This window comes from Haematobia irritans, chromosome 1 (genome assembly GCF_050003625.1).
Source record: "Haematobia irritans isolate KBUSLIRL chromosome 1, ASM5000362v1, whole genome shotgun sequence".
Classification (NCBI taxonomy): Eukaryota; Metazoa; Arthropoda; class Insecta; order Diptera; family Muscidae; genus Haematobia; species Haematobia irritans.
Window position 1 is genome coordinate 260174083 of NC_134397.1, and position 22527 is coordinate 260196609.

Here is a 22527-nt window from a genome sequence, read left to right on the forward strand (position 1 = left end):
ATGTTGTCGCAAAGCAAAAAACAAGGCAAAAGACATACAGTAGTGCAAGTATTGGCATGTGCGCCCAATACCCATTTCGGTCGAAACCCAAAAAGTTGGCAATAGTTGGCAATGAAACATGCATAGATGCATGTTTCAAAGCTTTATGTGTGAGATACGAAATTTTTGAAAGGCTATGGCCAAAATTGTACTAAGCGAATGGACATTTTGGGGCGCAGTCGTGGTCAAGATTTGCGTGCAATAATCTTCAAAAATTATCGATTCAAATAAAAATTTGATGCATTTTATTTCTTTTTTTGTGTAAATGTCTCTATAATTCTTAAAAAATCACCCTTTACTGTATGGTATGATTAGATCTAAAAATGTGCCTATAGAAATGAAATATAAAAATTTTCTTTAGAAATAAAATTTTGACAAAATTTTCATAGATATAAAATTTGGGCAAAATTTTCTTGAGAAATAACGTTTTGACAAATTTTTCTATAGAAATAAAATTTTGACAAAATTTTCTATAGAAATAAAGAAAATTTGACAGCATCTTTTATAGGAGATTTTGTCAAAATTTTATTTCTATAGGAAATAGGGTCAACATTTTTTATAGAAATAAAATTTTAACAAAATTTTTTATAGAAATAAAAATTTAACAAAATTTTTTATAGAAATAAAATTTTAACAAAATTTTCTATAGACATAAAATTTTGTCAAAATTTTCTATAGAAATAAAATTTTGACAAAATTTTCTATATAAATAAAATTTTGACAACATTTTCTATAGAAATAAAATTTTGACAACATTTTCTATAAAAAAAATTTGACAAAATTTTTTATAGAAATAAAATGTTAACAAAATTTTCTATAGACATAAAATTTTAACAAAAATTGTGACAAAATTTTCTATAGAAATAAAATGTTGACAAAATTTTCTATAGAAATAAAATTTTTAGAAAATTTTCTATAGAAATAAAATTTTGAAAAAAATTTTCATAGAAATAAAATTTTGACAAAATTTTCATTAAAAAAATTTTTTGTCAAAATTTTCATAGAAATAAAATTATAAAATATAAAATTATAAAAAAAATTTTCTATAGAAATAATATTTTGACAACATTTTCTATAAAAATAAAATTTTGCCAACATTTTCTATAGAAATAAAATAAATTTGACAACATTTTTTATAGGAAATTTTGTCAAAATTTTATTTCTATAGAAAATTTGTCAAAATTTTATTTCTATAGGAAATTTTGTCGAAATTTTATTTCTAAAGAAAATTTTGTCAAAAATTTATTTCTATAGGAAATGTGGTCAAAGTTTTATTTCTATAGAAAATTTTGTCAAAATTGTATTTCTAAAAAAATTATATAGAAATAAAATTTTGACAAAATTTTTTATAGAAATAAAATTTTAACAAAATTTTCTGTAGACATAAATCTTTGACAACATTTTCTATAGAAATAAAATTTTGATAAAATTTTCTATAGAAATAAAATGTTGCCAAATTTCCTATAGAAATAAATTTTTTACAAAATTTTCTATAGAAATAAAATTTTGACAAAATTTTTTTCATAAAAATAAAATTTTGACAAAATTTGCTATAGAAATAAAGGCTGTGGAAAGTTTCTAAAGGCTGTGGAAAGGTTCATTCGCCCGAACCGAAACATGTACAGTCCAGGCGTGTATAGATTTGTATCTGGCGTTTTCTTTTCAATGGCTCTATTAACCATGATCCTTAATCTATATCTGTCCATAAAGCTCGAAAAATAATTGTATAATTAGATATAATGCATTTGGACGTCAATTGCCTGTTTCGGTATCAGGCTAACATGAAATATAATATGCAACGATGAGCCCGTCGTAAAACTAGGAAAAACACAACTAATGTACGCGTTAGAATTGTTGTTGTATCCTGAAAACCAGTTTCTGTAAGTTGTTGTATTTGACTGTAGAAACAATAAGTATTGTTCGACTGTTCACCACTTAGGTGAATTCTAACAAATTAGCTTTCTAAAAATAAATTTCGTGTTGTTGCATTACTATGTAACAAAACGAAATAAAAATAAGATTAAGGAACTTGTAAGTTATATGAAAAAATGATGTACAGTGGGAGAAAAGATGATTCAATTTGTAAGAGGAAATTTCCCAAATGTTTTCTCCATAAGGAGTTAGCATAAAGGGCCCAAAATTGAGTTATCTCTCCCAGCCAGATCTATACTAAAGGCTGTGGAAAGGTTCATTCGCCCGAACCGAAACATGTACAGTCCAGGCGTGTATAGATTTGTATCTGGCGTTTTCTTTTGAATGGCTCTATTAACCATGTTCCTTAATCTATATCTGTCCATAAAGCTCGAAAAATAATTGTATAATTAAATATAATGCATTTGGACGTCAATTGCCTGTTTCGGTATCAGGCTAATATGAAATATAATAGAAATAAAATTTTGAAAAAATTTCCTATAGAAATACAATTTTGACAATATTTTCTATAGAAATAAAATTTTGACCACATTTCCTATAGAAATAAAATTTTGACAAAATTGTTTATAGAAATAAAATTTTGGCGAATTTTTCTATAAAAATAAAATTTTGACAAAATCTATATATATAAAATTCAATCTATGTTTGTTTATTTGTTTGTTTGTTTGTTTGTATGGCTGAACCGATTTACTTGAAACTTTCAGAGATCGTAGGGGGCGTTCATGTGGTGAAAATAGGGTACCTCATTTTTTGACACCTGGTCGCGGAGGGGGACCTCCCCTTTGTCGGACTTTTTGAAAATTGGACCAAAGTTGACCGATTTGGTTGAAATTTTCGTTGAAGATTGGGGTTGGCATCTAGACAAAGATCCGCTACTTTTTATTTCGATATTTGGTGGTGGAGGGGGGCCTCTCCTTTGTTCGACTTTTTTAAAGTACAGTGAAAAAACTAAAATTCTCTAAATTATCTGAGATTTACAGAGAACATGTGGTGAGGTTATGGAATTAATATGGGGTACCCGATGATTTCATATGTGGATGGGGAGGGGGACCTCCCCCTTGCCCTACTTTTTTAAACTTGGAAGAAAATTATGCGATTTGCTCGAAATTTTCATTGAATGTTGGGGTTGGATGTAGACAAAAATCCGCTACATTATTTTTCGATATTTGGTCGGGGAGGAGGACCACCCCTTTGCCCAATTTTTTTTTTTTGAAAGTTCAAACAAAACTAAACTCCGCCGACTGAAATTTTACAGAAAAAATGGGTTACGAAATTTATATCAGGTTCCTGATTTTTTAATAAAAATAAAAGGACATAGGGAGACATGCGCTTCTCTTAAGTACATACAGAGAAACAATTAAACTTTACCGAGTTAGTTGAAATTTACAGAGGACTGGGGAGAGATCGTAACCTCCGTCAACCGCCCCTTTAGGCTTATAATTTGCTTGACATTTTCTGGGACGTTTACAAAAGATACGCTTTTCAACATTTGGTCGGGGAGGAGGTCCTCCTCTAAAACTACAAAAAAAATTTAAGTTTTCTTGAAATTTACAAAGGCAGTGGGGGAAGGTTATGAACGAAGAGGCAACCTTCCTTGCCCCACACTTGAAGGAAAGTTTCAAGAATTTTCAGGGAAGGTTAGGGGTGTCGATATTGTATCGGGGAAAGTGACGTCCCTTTAAAACAATAGAGCAAAATTTAAACATCGCCGATCTACTTGAAATTTACAGGGACGTGGCAGGAGGTGATTAAATTTATACATAATTTTTAAATTACTATATGATTTTTCGATATCTGGTTGGGGAAGGGGAAAATTGAAATAAACTTTATCGATTTACTTCGATAGAATTTATAGGGACCATTGAGTAGTTGCGAAATTAATATAGGGTACGTGATAGTCCGATATCAGGTCGGAGTGGAGCGAAGGTGGTGAGAGGGTTCCCTTTTGTCCGTTTTTTTTTTTTTAAATTGAAAGTAGAGGGTTGTCCGTAAATGGGAACTCGGTACATAATTTTATGATTTTTGTACAGGCTTCTGCCAGACTTCTTTTTAGTAAAGAACTTGAACATGAAATTGGCAGCCAACGTAGAGGGTGCATCATTTTCCAACATTTTAGCAAATGTCAATGTGGTAAAATTTTTTACTACTTTTGCTTTTCCCGATTTATTGGATGGGAAACAGTAATTCTTTGTATGTTATTATAATATAGTGCTTAATTTTCAGATATGTTGAGGAGAAGGATACCTTTCCTTGACAAACCCCACTTACAATTCACAAGAAATATAGAAGATTGTCCAACTACTTGAATACAGAACATTATTAAAAAAATTGGTGGAACGGGTACACCCTCTCCCGCCGTATTTGTCCCTATAAACGAAAAATCAAGCAGTCCGATTTGTTTAAAAGAATTGAAATCTTTTCGAATTTGTTTTCAGCACGAAGGATATAGTTGACTAATTTAATGCAAAATGTTCCTCCAAATACGCTTCGGAAGGCGCAGCGAAGCGGGCCGGGTTACGCTAGTTTTCTATAAAAATAAAATTTTGACAACATTTTCTATAGAAATAATATTTTGACAACATTTTCTATAAAAATAAAATTTTGACGCCATTTTCTATAGAAATAAAATAAATTTGACATTTTTATAGGAAATTTTGTCAAAATTTTATTTCTATAGAAAATATTGTCAAAAGTGTATTTCTATAGGAAATTTTTTCCAAAATTTTATTTCTATAGCAAATTTTGTCAAAATTTTATTTCTGTAGGAAATGTGGTCAAAATTTTTTATAGAAATAAAATTTTAACAAAAATTTTATAGAAATAAAAAAAGTTTAACAAAATTTTCTATAGAAAATTTTAACAAAATTTTGTATAGACATAAAATTTTGACAAAATTTTCTATATAAATAAAATTTTGACAACATTTTCTATAAAAATAAAATTTTGACAAAATTTTTTATATAAATAAAATTTTGACAAAATTTTCTATAGAAATAAAATTTTGACAACATTCTCTATAAAAATAAAATTTTGACAAAATTTTCTATATAAATAAAATTTGGACAAAATGTTCTATAGAAATAAAATTGTGACAACATTTCCTATAGAAATAAAATTTTTACAAAATTTTCTATAGACATAAAATTTTGACAAAATTTTCTATAGAAATAAAATTTTGACTACATTCTCTATAAAAATAAAATTTTGACAAAATTTTCTATATAAATAAAATTTGGACAAAATGTTCTATAGAAATAAAATTGTGACAACATTTCCTATAGAAATAAAATTTTTACAAAATTTTCTATAGAAATAAAATTTTGACAAAATTTTCTATAAAAATAAAATGTTGACAAAATTATAAAAATAAAATTTTGACAACATTTTCTTAGAAATAAAATTTTGACAAAATTTTCTATAAAAATAAAATTTTGACAAAATTTTCTACAGAAATAAAATTTTGACAAAATTTTCTATAGAAATAAAATTTTATAAAAATTTTCTATAGAAATAAAATTATGACAAAATTGTAATAGAAAAAAAATCCAAATTTCCAAAGAAATAAAATTTTCTCAAAATTTTCTATGGAAGATTTTTTTGTTTGGTAGTTTTTTGGTAGAATTTTCTCCAAATTTTGGTAAATTATTTTTGGCTCGAGTGGCAACCGTGGTAACATTTCGTTTCAGCTATGATCTGAATATTCACCGTGATTTTAGATACCAAAAAATACGTGGCTTACGTTAACTTCCTTAAACAAATGCTTCCACGATTCCGCTGCATTCTTAACTTTATTTATGAAAATGACCCCAAAAGATTTTTCTTCGAAACAGTTATTGCTCACAAGAATTCAATTCATTTTATAATGGCTGGTTATTGATATCAAGAACTTAAAACTAGGTCAACACATAGGCTATTTGTTTTACATATAACAGAGATAAAACAAAACGCTTCCAGGGTTCAATGTTTAGTCCACCAGTGTGATTACAAAGCCAATCGCTTGTAATCCAAAGTCAAACTCCCAATTACTAAGTGGGCTGCCCAGCAACCAGTCATCATGCATTGACTAATAAAAGTGATCTTTCAAAATACAATTCAATAGATCGCATGAAATGCACCCAAGCATTTTTATGTATAAGCGCAGCTATATCACACACTTAAGAAAACAATTTCGAGTGCATTGTTCATGGAAAGCAATAGTCCAACAAATGACCACCAGCAGCAAACCAAAGTTACAGATTCCGAATGAAATTGCGCCTATTGCTCAAGTTGATTTAAGTGTAGCACCACAGAAACAAACCGCTACGCAAACAAACCGACAAACCTAGCCAAGGAGAGAGCAAAGTAAGTAAGTCAAGCCAACTACTATAGCCACCGGCTGCTTAATGCATCATCACGAGTAAATAGCGACGAATGATCTTTGGCGCTCTACCGAGTTGTGCAGCCAACGAAATCGAGATGCTACAAATAAACATTTAATTGTTACTAATTGAAAGGTTGTGCGAAATAGAATGGACACAAAGTAAAGTTTGTGGTGGGAGATGGTGAGGGTGCCACACGCAATATGCAAATATCTCAAGTCGTCCCAACTACTCAATGATTTCAAAAATTGTTTTTCGGGAGAAGTATTTCTTTCTTCATAGTTCCCACGAATCTACCATTGGAAAACTTTCTCTCAAAAATCTCTTTTTTTTATATGTAGTGATTCACGCGAGAGTAGTATTTTGCGATCGCGTGAGTAAACAATTAAACTTTTAAGAGTTTACGTGAAAATTTTTTTTAATCCTATTCATGCAAAAGCTTTAAAAATAAATTTTGTGCAATAAAGTGTTTATAACATTTTTTATTATAAATTGGGCATAAGAATTTAACTTATAGGTCCGCTACATTGATATCATCTTAGTTAAATCGAGTAATGGCCAAATGTATGGTCTTAGACAAAATTTAAAAAAAAAAACGCATATTTGTAGATTTGATTGAGAATTTCCATAAATTTTGGGGATTTTTTCGAAATCGGTCCAGTATTATAAATCAGAATATCTTTTTATTTTAGCATTATTAACATTAAAAATGATTACTTTGCTCCAATACTTTTCACGACATAGAAACAAGGACAAATGGCGCATTTGGGCTAGAAGCAGACACGGGATTTAATATTGGGCGCCCACGGGATTTAATGTTGGGCGCCTAATTTATAATTTTATTCAGCTTGACTAAGACATTTTTCTCATCATTGTTTATCACTGATTTGGGCAATATATTCCATAAATATAGAACTGATCAACCAAAATTATCTCAAATTTAAATATTTTTCATATTTCATGTTAGCCTGATACCGAAACAGGCAATTGACGTCCAAATGCATTATATCTAATTATACAATTATTTTTCGAGCTTTTATGGACAGATATAGATTAAGGAACATGGTTAATAGAGCCATTGAAAAGAAAACGCCAGATACAAATCTATACACGCCTGGACTGTACATGTTTCGGATCGGGTGAATGAACCTTTCCACAGCCTTTAGTATAGATCTGGCTGGGAGAGATAACTCAATTTTGGGCCCTTTATGCTAACTCCTTATGGAGAAAACATTTGGGAAATTTCCTCTTACAAATTGAATCATCTTTAGATTAAAGCCTCTACTTTAAAATAACACCGAGAAATAAATCGAAACTAAGTGGAAAAATAGAATTTGGTGTCTTTTTCGAATGTCCTTCTAAGAGGTCATCGGTACCCAGCAAAAAAAGCGTCGCCAAAAAAGTAATGAAAATGTTCTTTTTGGATCCGGAAGTGGTGCAAAATTGACGCAGAAGCGATGAATTTAACATGGGCTTGTCATAGGACGGAAGTCTTCCATTTCAACAGCCGTTGCACTGAATATGCATCACTTCTTTAGGTGTGATCCGAATTAAATGTTTTGGATGTAAATTCAAAAATTTTGTGATATTTTGTCAAAGAAATAATTTTTATAATTTTTAATGGATACTAACGCTTGTCGGAAATGTTTGACCTCAAATGTTTTCAAAAAATCACAATTTTTTCAGATTGGATTTAGTATTTTTGTCGGCAAAATTTAAATAATTTGTACCATTTTATGTATTCTTACTCTGTTTTTAACCTATTTGAAAGAAGTTATAAAAAATTGAATTAAAAGAAATTTTGTCAAAATGTTATTGCTATAGAAAATTTTGTCAAAATTTTATTTCTATGGAATTATTTGTCAAAATTTTATTTCTATAGAAAATTTTGTCAAAATTTTTTTTCTACCGACTATTTTGTCAAAATTTTATTTCTATAAAAAATTTTGTCAAACATTTATTTCTATAGAAAATTTTGTCAAAATTTTATTTAAAAAAAAATTGTTAAAATGATCTTTATATAGAAAATTTTGTTAAAATTTTATCTTTATAAAAAGTTTTGTCAAAATTGTATTTCTATAAAAAGTTTTGTCAACATTTTATTTATATAGAAAATTTTGTTAAACTTTTATTTCTATGGGAAATTATGTCAAAATTTTATTTCTATAGAAAATTTTGTCAAAATTTTATTTCTATAGAAAATTTTGTCAAAATTTTATTTCTATAGAAAATTTTGTCAAAATTTTATTTCTATAGAAATTTTTTTACAAATTTTATTTCTATAGAAAATTTTTTTAAAAATTTTATTTATATAGAATATTTTGTTAAAATGATATTTCTATAGAAAATTTTGTAAAAATTTTATGTCTATAGAAAATTTGTCAAAATTTTATTTCTATAGAAAATAGTGTCAAAATTTTATTTCTATAGAAAATTTTGTCAAAATTTTATTTCTATAGAAAATTTTGTCAACATTTTATTTCTATAGAAAATTTTGTCAAAATTTTATATCCTATAGAAAATGTTGTCAAAATTTTATATACTATAGAAAATTTTTTCAAAATTGTACTTCTATAAAAAATTTTGTCAAAATGTTATTTCTATCGAAACTTTTGTGAAAATTGTATATCCTATAGAAAATTTTGTCAAAATTTTATTTCCTATAAAAAATTTTGTCAAAATTTTATTTCTATAGAAAATGTTATCAAAATTTTATTTCTATAGAAAATTTTATCAAAATGTTATGACTATAGAAAATTTTGTCAAAGTTTTTTTATTTCTATTGAGAATGTTGTCCAAATTTAGAAAATTTTGTCAAAATACTATTTCTATAGGAAATATTGTCAAAGTTTTATTTCTATGGAATTATTTGTCAAACTTTTATTTCTATAGAAAATTTTGTTAGAATTTTATTTCTCAAAAATATTATATTTCAAAATTTTATTTCTATAGAAAAATTTGTCAAAATTTTATTTCTATAGAGAATGTTGTCAAAATTTAGAAAATTTTGTCAAAATGTTATTTCTATAGAAAATTTTGTCAAAGTTTTATTTCTATGGAATTATTTGTCAAACTTTTATTTCTATAGAAAATTTTGTCAGAATTTTATTTCTCAAAAATATTATATTTCAAAATTTTATTTCTATAGAAAATTTTGTCAATATTTTATTGCTATAGAAAATTTTGTCAAAATTTTATTTCTATAGACAATTTTTTGAAAATTTTATTTCTATAGAAAATTTTTTCAAAATTTTATTTCTATAGAAAATTTTGTTAAAATTTTATTTCTATAGAAAATTTTGTCAAAATTTTATTTCTATAGAAAATGTTGTCAAAGTTTTATTTCTATAGAAAATTTTGTCAAAATTTTATTTCTACAGAATATTCTCTTGTCAAAATTTAGAAAATTTTGTCAAAGTTTTATTTCTATGGAATTATTTGTCAAACTTTTATTTCTATAGAAAATTTTGTTAGAATTTTATTTCTCAAAAATATTATATTTCAAAATTTTATTTCTATAGAAAATTTTTTCAAAATTTTATTTCTATAGAAAATTTTGTCAAAATTTTTTTTTCTATAGAAAATTTTGTCAAAATTTTATTTCTATAGAAAATTGTGTCAATATTTTATCTCTATAGAATATTTTGTCAAAATTTTATTTGTATAGAAAATTTTGTCAAAATTTTATTTCTATACAAAATGTTTTCAAATTGTATTTCTACACAGAAAAAAATGTCACCAAAATATTTCCAATTAAAAAGTTAATTGAAGTTGAAAATTTTTTCAATTAATAAATTAATTGGTACAATTAACTTTTTAATCATGATAGAAACATTAAGTTAATTAAGTCAATGATAGAAAATTTTAAAATTTTTAATTAAAAATGGTTTTCAAACAATCAATTGTTCATCTAAATAAGAACTCTAAATCAATTCAGAAAGTAATTGAAAATAGTTACCTTTTTTAATTAATAAATTAATTGAGTTTTGCAATCAACATCAATTAAATTTTTGATTGAATCAATTAAAAATTTAGTTGAAATTTGCTAATGAAATCAATTAATTTTTTAATAAAGAATTTTTTCTATGCCCAATTAAAACTGTGATTGATACTGTCATTTTCGTGATTGAAGACATTTCAATTAAAAAATTAATTGGATCAATTAATTTCGTGATTGAATCAGAAAAAAAATTTTTTGTGTGTATAGAAAATTTTTTTCAAAATTTTATTTCTGTAGAAAATTTGTGTCAAAATATTATTTCTATAGAATATTTTGTCAAAATTTTATTTCTATAGAAAATTTTGTCAAAATTTTATTTCTATAGAAAATTTTGTCAAAATTTTATTTCTATAGAAAATTTTGTCAAACCGAAAAAGAAAACCAAAAAGAAAACAAACAAAAAATAGGGAAATTGCAAAATTTACAAAAACACCAAATAAATAAATCGAACGACAGCAACAGAAATCATCGTATTTCTCTATCTTTTCTAGAGGCATTCTGAATAGAGCATTTTTTCTTATTTCTATAGAAAATTTTGTCAAAATTTTATTTCTATTGAAAATTTTGTCAAAATTTTATTTCTATAGACAATTTTGTCAAAATTTTATTTATATAGAACATTTTTTCAACATTTTATTTCTATAGAAAATTTTGTCAAAATTTTATATCCTATAGAAAATTTTGTCAAAATTTTATATCGTATAGAAAATTTTGTCAAAATTGTATTTCTATAGAAAATTTTGTCAAAATGTTATTTCTATAGAAACTTTTGTGAAAATTTTATTTCTAAGAAAATTTTGTCAAAATTTTATTTCTATAGAAAATTTTGTCAAAATTTTATTTCTATAGAAAATTTTGTCAAAATTTTATTTCTATAGAAACTTTTGTGAAAATTTTATTTCTATAGAAACTTTTGTGAAAATTTTATTTCTATAGAATATTTTGTGAAATTTTTTTTTGATCCAATACATTTTTTAATTGAAATGTCTTCAATCACAGAAATGATAGTATCAATTAACAAATTAATTGAAAGTCAATTAAAAACTTAATTCCAATTAAAAAAATTTCTTGATACTATTAATTTTTGTGATTAATTTTTGTTTCAATTAAAAAATTTGTTGAATCAATTAATTTTTTAATTGAATATTTTTTAAAACTCAATTAAGACTTTAATTGGAAAATTTTTTCGTGAAATTTTGTCTGTGTAGAAAACTTTGTCAAAATTTTATATGTATAGAAAATTTTGTCAAAATTTTATTTCTATAGAAGTGTATCGAGTTTTCTAACCACACTCGTAGCCACCCAAAAGACATCTTATTGAATCCGAATGGAGCGTGGTATAGTAACCATTTAAATTTCACAATTTAAAAAATAATATAGAATCAACAAATTAACAAAGCCAAAAAATAAATAAAACAAACAAGAAAATTGCTACAATTAACAAAATTTAAAGCAAAAGTTTATTATACAACTTCAGAGTTTTGATGTGCTCCCTTTTAAGGCATACGAAAAAGGTTTCGTAACGAAATTATAGACAAACTACCATTTATGTGTAAGGTATTTAATTTAAGATAAATTAACCGAATTGGAGACAGTCGTAGCAAAGTTTACCAAACGAGTTCTACAAACGCTTAAAGAAAATACTTTAAGAAAACTTGGTTCGACTAACATTTCGTTTCGAAGAAATTATTGTAATTTTTTTTTTTTGCGTGTATGTAATTCTACTCTACTTGAACAAAAAGAAATATGAAATGAGGAAGGAAGGCGTTGTCTTACTTTTTGCACTTCTGAAATTTCGCAAGAGCAGAAGTCTTCAATCTTTCTAACAATTCATGAATTCGTTGTCTTGCGTTAAATAGCACGGGTTGTGGCTCAACACACTCAAGAGATTGTTGCTGACGATCGTTGGAAGAAGTGATGGAAGGAGATGATGAGGAAAGAATTTCTAGAAAAATATGTTAATGTAAAGAAAAAGAAGAAAAGGAAAACAATTTGTTATAGTTAAAGAGTCCAAATTAAACTTTAACGTCAAAATTGTGTCACAACATAAAGAGATTGGAAAAAAAAACAACAAAGGTAGCTGAAGAGAAAAGCAGACAGACAAGAGAAAAAAAAAAAACAATTGGGCTAAATAATAACCATAAAGCTTAGTGAAAATTGGGAACATGACCGAAAAGAAAACCAAGAAGAAAACAAACAAAAAAAAATAGGGAAATTGCAAAATTTACAAAAACACCAAATAAAAAAAAAACGAACGATGACGATGGTGTAGACAGCAACAGAAATCATCGTATTTCTCTATCTTTTCTAAAGGCATTCTTCACTAGAGTAGTAGCAATTTCAGCTGCCGCCGCCAAGAAAAAGCACTAACAATCGTTCGTATACCTTCAAAGCCATTTAGCAATTTAATGCTAAACATGTGATATAAATTATTAACTAAACTGGGAAATATTTCATTTGCAATTTGAACTCCTCCATTACTATTCGCTGTATTTTAGGTAAAGTGAATGAACAGAGCAAACAGAGAATAAAAGCGCCGCAAGTCTCATGATGATAAGACATGGTAACAGATATTTTTTCATTTATTAAGAGACTGTAGTCTGATAACTAACAAGTTGTCTACTATATAAGTATATATATACGTACTGATACAATTTAGTAGACATAATTTTATGATAAAGTAGGAGAAAAATAAATTATATAATAATACAATACTTAAGTAGCCTATAGTTGGTATGTTTCTGAGGTGAGAAATCACAAAATATGTCGTTAATTTTGAATTCTACAAGGTGAAATAAAAGTTTCATCTAGGTTATAACAAATAACTTCATAATGCGATAAGCATTGTTTTATGATGTCATAGAATAAATGATTTCACAACCAATAAAAATACCAAGGGTGACACTAACGTAATCTAAGGACAGTAAGCAGGTCAATAAAAAATACACAGAAAAATTAACTTCACATTTAAAGAAAGGTTCAACAAATAAATTTCCCTTTTGACTGAAATTAATCAAAGAAATTAAATTCTTTGTTGTAAAAGTGATGCATTAGGAAATTTAGATGGAATAGATGCAATATGGCGTCAAGAACATCTATGCATGACAGGTTAGGCCAGCTTAGAGGCAGCCCGATATTTCAAACTCAAACAAGTACATACGGCCGTAAGTTCGGCCAGGCCGAAGCTTATGTACCCTCCACCATGGATTGCGTAGAAACTTCTACTGAAGACTGTCATCCACAATCGAATTACTTGGGTTGCGGTAACACTTGCCGATGGCAAGGTATCTTAAAACTTCCTACACACAAAATTTTTTTTCTGATTCAATCACGAAATTAATTGATCCAATTAATTTTTAATTGAAATGTCTTCAATCACAGAAATGATAGTATCAATTAAAAAATTAATTGAAGGTCAATTAAAAAGTTAATTGATCCAATTAAAAAAATAATTGATACTATTATTTTTGTGATTGATTTTTGTTTCAATTAAAAAATTTTTTGAATCAATTAAATTTTTAATTGAATATTTTTTAAAACTCAATTAAAATTTTAATTGGAAAAAATTTCGTGAAATTTTTTTGTGTGTAACACCGTAATATATACCATATAGTCCATACGTGGTTTATATCAACCTAAACAAGGCCGATTAAATACGTATATAATTAAGTTTAGAGTTTCTATAGAAATAAAATTTTTGATTTTTTATAGAAAATAAAAGTAAAATTTGGAAAAAATTTTCTATAGAAATAAAACTTTGACAAAATTTTTTATAGAAATAAAATTTTGCCAAAATTTTCTATAGAAATAAAATTTTGACAAAATTTTCTATAGAAATAAAATTTTGACAATGTTTTCCATAAAACTAAAATTTTGGTAGATTATTTTTGGCTCGAGTGGCAACCATGAATATGAACCGATAAGGACCAATTTTTGTGTGATTGGGGATCGCCTATATATAACTATAGACCGATATGGACCAATTTTGGCATGGTTATTAGCGGCCTTATACTAACACCACGTTGCAAATTTTAACCGGATCGGATGAATTTTGCTAATCCAAGAGGCTCCGGAGGACAAATCTGGGGATCGATTTATATGGGGGCTACATATAATTATGGGCCGATGTGGACCAATTTTTGGATGGTCATTAGAGAACATATACCAACACCATGTACCAAATTTCAGCCGGATCGGATAAAATTTGGTTCTCTTAGAGGCTTCGCAAGCCAAATCGGGGGATCGGTTTACATGGGGGCTATATGTAATTAAGGACCGATATGGACCACTTTTTGCATGGTTGTTAGAGACCATATACTAACACCATGTACCAAATTTCAGCCGCATGGGATGAAATTTGTTTCTCTTAGAGCAATCGCAAGCCAAATTTGGGGGTCCGTTTATATGGGGGCTATACGTAAAAGTGGACCGATATGGACCAATTTTTGCATGGTTGTTAAAGACCATATACTAACATCATGTACCAAATTTCAGTCGGATCGGATGAAATTTGCTTCTCTTAGAGCAATCGCAAGCCAAATCTGGGGATCGGTTTATATGGGGGCTATATATAATTATGGGCCGATGTGGACCAATTTTTGCATGGTTGTTAGAGACCATATACTAACACCATGTACCAAATTTCAGCCGGATCGGATGAAATTTGGTTCTCTTAGAGGCTCCGCAAGCCAAATCGGGGGATCGGTTTATATGAGGGCTATATGTAATTATGGACCGATATGGACCACTTTTTGCATGGTTGTTAGAGACCATATACTAACACCATGTACGAAATTTCAGCCGGATCTTAGAACAATCGCAAGCCAAATTTGGGGGTCCGTTTATATGGGGGCTATATGGCCCATTTTCAATACCATCCGACCTACATCAATAACAACTACTTGTGCCAAGTTTCAAGTCGATAGCTTGTTTCGTTCGGAAGTTAGCGTAATTTCAACAGACGGACGGACGGACATTCTCAGATCGACTCAGAATCAGAGATGGTCTGTATCAAACTTTTTTAAGTTTGCAACTGTCGCAAAGTTGTAAACGTCGTAAACGTCACATACGCGTCGTAAATGTAGAAAAAGCAACAAAAGTCGCAAACTGAAAATACTTTAGTCGCGTCAGCTAGGCAGCGAATTCGATGATATCCAAGACGATGGTATGTGCGAAGAAGTGCCTTTGCACGAGTAAAGGGTAACCGTGGATTTTCTCGTCCTTTCTTAGCTTTAAGTTCAGTCTCCTGTCCAATATAATCCCAAGGTATCTTGCACACTCACCAACGGGAATTTCGATACCACCTAAGAAAATAGGCTTGACCATGGGAAAACTTTCACAAATTTCTGCAGAAAGTCACAGCGAATGCTGTCAAACTAAATTAAAAAATGTTCAGGATTTCTTCTATTCAAAATTTGATTTTCTACAGTAGGTTTACGACTTTTGCAACATACGTATTATACCGTCGCAAATGTATGTCGCAAAAGTCACTGTTTGTGACAGGCCAACCCTGCTCAGAATTTCACCACGACCCAGAATATATATACTTTATGGGGTCTTAGAGCAATATTTCGATGTGTTACAAACGGAACGACAAAGTTAATATACCCCCATCCTATGGTGGAGGGTATAAAAACAGTGACTGGTGGGTTCAAAAGGAACAATTAATCTTAGAAAATTTAGATAATTTTAGAAAATTTAAACCAAAATGAATTAAATAGAATTAAATTGGCTTTCGAAAGGTTGAGTGACATTGCGTAGAACAATATTAAATTTTAATTACAGAACCTCAATATTTACGGCAGTCCGTCAGAAATGATCAGTGCTTGATGGGCGATTATTGAATAAAACGTTTTTGGTTTGGGGCAAGAAAAAAAAAATTGTAACAAAAAAATATTTTTCGAAAAACTGTAACAAACGAACAAGGTTTACAATACCATTTTCCAAACTTTTTTATGTGTATAGTTGTACCCTACACATATTGAAATAAGATTTTGTCAAAAATTTTCTATAGAAATAAAATTTTGACAGAATTTTCTAAAGAAATAAAGTTTTGACAAAAATTTTCTATAGAAATAAAATTTTGGCAAAATCTTCTATAGAAATAAAATTTTGACAAAATTTCCTATGGAAATAAAATTTTAAAATTTTTTATAGAAATTAAATTTTGACAACATTTTTTATCGAAATTAAATTTTAACAAAATTTTCTATAGAAATAAAATTTTGACAAAATATTCTATAGAAATAAAATATTGGCAAAATTTTCTATAGAAATAAAATTTTGTCAAAAATTTTCTATAGAAATAAAATTGGTATTTAATATTCTTCGTTTAGTTTTGAGATCAACCTCATATCGCAGGTTTATTTTCATTAATTAATTACATTTATTTCCTAAACAAATATGAAATCTATAAAAGAGGTTTGCTTTAGGCATAATAAAAAAGTAGGTGAGCTAGAAATCATAGCTCAAAGCTCAAGCAATACTGTTTCAAAAAAAAAGAAAATGAAATGGCCAGTCCATGGAATAGCCACATAAAAATATGGTCTTTGCTGTCATGTATGTTGTGGCGGCAAGTCGACGACAATCATGTAAGTTCCCATTGAAATTATGTCAAACTCAGCAAACTAAGTTCATTGCCGAAAAAGGTCAATGAACGTATTAAAAAAGAAAAGCAATGTACGAAGAAAGGCAGCGTACGGCATGTATGCAACAAAATACGCTACATTGGCTAAATGAGAACCCAAACAGGGCAATGATAACAACAACAACAAAAATGCCAACAATAGAACTACATTGTAGTTGTTGGTGTTGTTTTTGTTGTCTTCTTGATGTATTGCTTTCAACTTTTGTCAGCTGGCCAATACAAATAAAGAAAAAACAATTATTTGATTTAAAAAAATGCTAAACAAAAAACCGACAAATCAAGAACTGCAACACGAATTATTCGAATAAATATTAAATTCGAAAAAGGTCAAATTTCAAGATTATTAACCCTAAATGTAATTGAAAAAAAGGTGTGCACTTCACTTGGTCTATTCAATACTAATTTATTTTTAATGATTTTCTAATACTCGCAACCATATTTAGTATAATGAATGTATCAAGCACAGTGGTTTATATCGTAGAACAAGTTGAATTAAATTAAAATTTAATTTATTATTGCTAATTTTATCTAACCAAATTTTCAGATAATTTTTTTTATAGAAATAAAATTTTGACAAAATTTTCTATAGAAATAAAACTTTAACAAAACTTTCTATAGAAATAAAATTTTGACAAAATCTTCTATATCGATTTTTTGACAAAATCTTCTATAGCTATAAAATTTTGGCACAATCTTCTATAGAAATAAAATTTTGACAAATTTTCTATGGAAATAAAATTTTGACCAAATTTTCCATAGCAATAAAATTTTGACAACATTTTCTATACAAATAAAATTTTAATAAAAATTTTCTATACAAATAAAATTTTAATGAAACTTTTCTATACAAATAAAATTTTAATGAAAATTTTCTATAGAAATAAAATTTGTCAAAAATTTTCGATAGGAAATAAAATTTTGACAAATTTTTCTGTAGAAATAAAATTTTTACCACAGAGGGGATTTGAACCTGTGTCAGTTGACTTTGTCACTTCCATATAAGTGAAAAAGTTTTGCAAATTATGAGAATTTTCAATACTTTAATGCCGTGGTGCCATATTACGTTTGAATTGACTTTTCGACGCTTGGTGTTCAATGGCACTTGTGGCTGAGTGTGCTAATGCGTTTTGTTATGGTGCCAACAAACTCAGGTCGTAGTATTTCAAATTGTAAAAATTTGTTAATAAGAAAATAAAAGTTTAATAAAAAATATTGATAAAAGTAAAAAATGGAATTGGTGAAGTTTTTTTTTAATTTCTTTTAAATTTTTTTAACTTCCAAATTCATAACTTCTAAAGCAATGTAAAGGACCCGAAAATGATGTCTTATGACAAGTCCATGTAAAATTTAAATTTCCGTGTGGAAATTTCGGATCACAAGTTGGGGATCCAAACTACTGTTTTGGAAGCTCCTTTTTTGCTGGAATATAACACAAAAATTGTTTTATAAATTCTACAGAAATAAAATTTTGCCAAAATTTTCTATAGAAATAAAATTTTGACAAAATTTTCTATAGAAATAAAATGTTGACAAAATTTTCTATAGAAATAAAATTTTGACAAAATTTTCTATAGAAATAAAATTTTGACAAAATTTTCTATAGAAATAAAATTTTGACAAAATTTTCTATAGAAATAAAATTTTGGCAAAATCTTCTATATGTTAGAAATAAAATTTTGACAAAATTTTCTATGGAAATAAAATGTTGACAACATTTTCTATAGAAATTAAATTTTGACAACATTTTTTATCGAAATTAAATTTTGAAAAACTTTTCTATAGAAATAAAATATTGGCAAAATTTTCTACAGAAAGAAAATTTTGTGAAAAATTTTCTATAGGACTTTGCCCAAATAAATTTGACAAACATTATTTTCCTCTGTTGGTTAAGCTACACTTGTAGTTTAGTCAATGGATGGTTTTAAGTTAAACTCAAAAACAACAAAACGATTGAAGAATAAACCAACAATAACAAAACAAAACGAATGAAATAAAATTTTGACAAAATTTTCTATAGGAAAAAAAAATTGACAAAATTTTCTATAGAAATAAAAAATTTTCAAAAATTTTCCATAGAAATAAAATTTAAAAAAAATCTATAGAAATAAGATTTTGTCAAAAACTTTCTATAGAAATATAATTTTGACAACATTTTCTAAAGAAATAAAATTTTGACAAAAATTTTCTATAGAAATTAAATTTTGGCAAAATTTTCTATAGAAATAAAATTTTGGCAAAATCTTCTATAGAAAGAATATTTTGACAAATTTTCTATGGAAATAAAATTTTGACAAAATTTTCCATAGAAATTAAATTTTGACAACATTTTTATCGAAATTAAATTTTGACAAAATTTTCTATAGAAATACAATTTTGACCAAATATTCTATAGAAATAAAATATTGGCAACATTTTCTATAGAAATAAAATTTTGTCAAAAATTTTCTATAGAAATAAAATTTTGTCGAAAATTTTTTATAGAAATTAAATTTTGGCAAAATTTTTTATCGAAATTAAATTTTGACAAAATTTTCCATAGAAAGAACACTTTAAAAAAATTTTCGATAGTAATAAAATTGTGACAAAATTTTCTGTAGAAAAAAAATTGTCAAAAATTTTCTACAGGAAATAACATTTTGACAAAATTTTCTATGGAAAATTAATTTTGACTAAATTTTCTTAGAAATAAAAAATTTGTCAATAATTACTTTCTATAGATTTTTTTGTGGTAAAATCCAACCTTCTTGCAGTATATAGGGCTTTGCCCAAATAAATTTGACAAACATTATTTTCCTCTGTTGGTTAAGCTACACTTGTAGTTTAGTCAATGCATGATTTTAAGTTGAACTCAAAACCAACAAAATGATTGAAGAATAAACCAACAATAACAAAACAAAACGAATGAAATAAAATTTTGACAAAATTTTTTATAGGAAAAAAAATTTAAAAAAAAATTCTAAGATTTTGTCAAAAATTTTCTATAGAAATAACATTTTGACAAAATTTTCTAAAGAAATAAAATTTTGACAAAAATTTTTATAGAAATAAAATTTTGACAAAATTTTCTATAGAAATAAAATGTTGGCAAAATTTTCTATAGGAAATAACATTTTGACAAAATTTTTGTATAGAAATAAAATTTTGACAAAATTTTCAATAAAAATGAAATTTTGACAAAATTTTCTATAGAAATAAATGTATGACAAAATTTTCTATAGAAACGAAATTTTGTCAAAAATTTCCTACAGAAATAAAATTTTGTCAAAAATTTTCGTTAGAAATAAAATTTTGACAAAATTTTCTATAGAAATAAAATTTTGACAAAATTTTCTATAGAAATAAAATTTTGACAAAAACTTCTACAGAAATAAAATTTTGACAAAATTTTTTATAGAAATAAAATTTTGACAAAATTTTCTATGGAAATAAAATTTTAGCAAAATTTTCAATAAAAATGAAATTTTGACAAAATTTTCTATAGAAATAAAATTTTGACAAAATTTTCTATAGAAACGAAATTTTGTCAAAAATTTTTTATAGAAATAAAATTTTGTCAAAAATTTTCGTTAGAAATAAAATTTTGACAAAGTTTTCTATAGAAATAAAATTTTAACAAAATTTTCTATAGAAATAAAATTTTGTCAAAAATTTTCTTTAGGAATAACATTTTGACCAAATTTTCTATAGAAATAAAATTTTGTTAAAAATGTTCAATAGAAATACAATTTTGTCAAAAATTTTCTTTAGAAATACAAATTTGACAAAATTTTCTATAGAAATGAAATTTTGACAAACTTTTCTTTAGAAATAAAATTTTGACAAAATTTTCTATAGAAACGAAATTTTGTCAAAAATTTTTTATAGAAATAAAATTTTGTCAAAAATTTTCTTTAGAAATAAAATTTTGTCAAAAATTTTCTTTAGAAATAAAATTTTAACAAAATTTTCTATAGAAATAAAATTTTGACAAAATTTTCTATAGAAATAAAATTTTGTCAACAATTTTATTTAGAAATAACATTTTGACCAAATTTTCTATAGAAACGAAATTTTGTCAAAAATTTTCTATAGAAATAAAATTTTGTCGAATATTTTCTATAGAATTAAAATTTTGACAAAATTTTTCTTTAGAAATAAAATTTTGACCAAATTTTCTATAGAAATAAAATTTTGGCAAAATTTTCTATAGAAATAAAAATTTTTCAAAAATTTTCTATAGAAATAAAATTTTATCAAAAATGTTCTTTAGAAATAATTTTATCAAAAATTTTCTTCAAGCTCAAGCCAAACGAATAATCCCAAAATTGTAAAATAAAATTTTGACAACATTTTCTATAGAAATAAAATTTTGACAAATTTTCCCATAGAAATAAAATTTTGACAAATTTTCCTATAGAAATAAAATTTTTGCAAATTTTCCTATAGAAATAAAATTTTGACAAAATTTTCAATAGAAATAAAATTTTGACAAAATCTTCAATAGAAATAAAATTTTGACAAAATTTTCATAAAATCTTTTCTAATAAGACTTTAGTGATTATGAAAGCTGAGCTCAATCCCTTTGCAATGAAAAAAATTTTCTATAGAAATAAAATTTTGACAACATTTTTTATAGAAATAAAATTTTGAAAAATTTCCTATAGAAACGAAATTTTGTCAAAAATTGTCTGTAGAAATAAAATTTTGTCAAATATTTTCTATAGAATTAAAATTTTGACAAAATTTTTCTTTAGAAATAAAATTTTGACCAAATTTTCTATAGAAATAAAATTTTTCAAAAATTTTCTATAGAAATAAAAATTTTTCAAAAATTTTCTATAAAAATAAAATTTTATCAAAAATGTTCTTTAGAAATAATTTTATCAAAAATTTTCTTCAAGCTCAAGCCAAACGAATAATCCCAAAATTGTAAAATAAAATTTTGACAACATTTACTATTTTGACAAATTTTCCTATAGAAATAAAATTTTGACAAATTTTTCTATAGAAATACAATTTTGACAAAATTTTCCTATAGAAATACAATTTTTGAAAATTTTCCTATAGAAATAAAATTTTGACTAAATCTTCAATAGAAATAAAATTTTGACAAAATTTTCACAAAATCATTTCTAATGAAGACTTTAATGATTATGAAAGCTGAGCTCAATCCCTTTCCAATGAACCTAATACCGCACGCGGAACTTGAAATTCTATGGATTGTATTTCTGAAATTGTTTCGTTGGCTCAATTCTAATTTCGTTAATGTTACGTAGCTTTTTCTTTCGATGTAGTAAAATAAATATGTCCCATTGTATAAATAAACACATTTTCTAATGGCCATCGAAAGAAAAATGAAATACATACAAAATACAACAACCCCAAAGAATTACCAAAAATAAATAAATAAATAAATAAATAAGAGGAAAATGCGAGGGAAATGAAGAATAACGTTCTCGTGCAAATGATTTTCAATGTCAATGTAAATCGAAATGAACATAGTCAGCCATTAGTATTGAAGACAATGACTCGAAAAGCAAGTAAAATTTCGTCATTGAACTTTCGATTTACAA

General features: G+C 26.1%; 1 protein-coding gene across 1 annotated transcript in view; it reads right to left on the reverse strand.

The window, feature by feature from the left end:
• Positions 1-22527, reverse strand: part of Past1 (putative achaete scute target 1) — an 80417-nt gene that overhangs the window by 2768 nt on the left and 55122 nt on the right. The gene's annotated exons all lie outside the window — the stretch shown is intronic.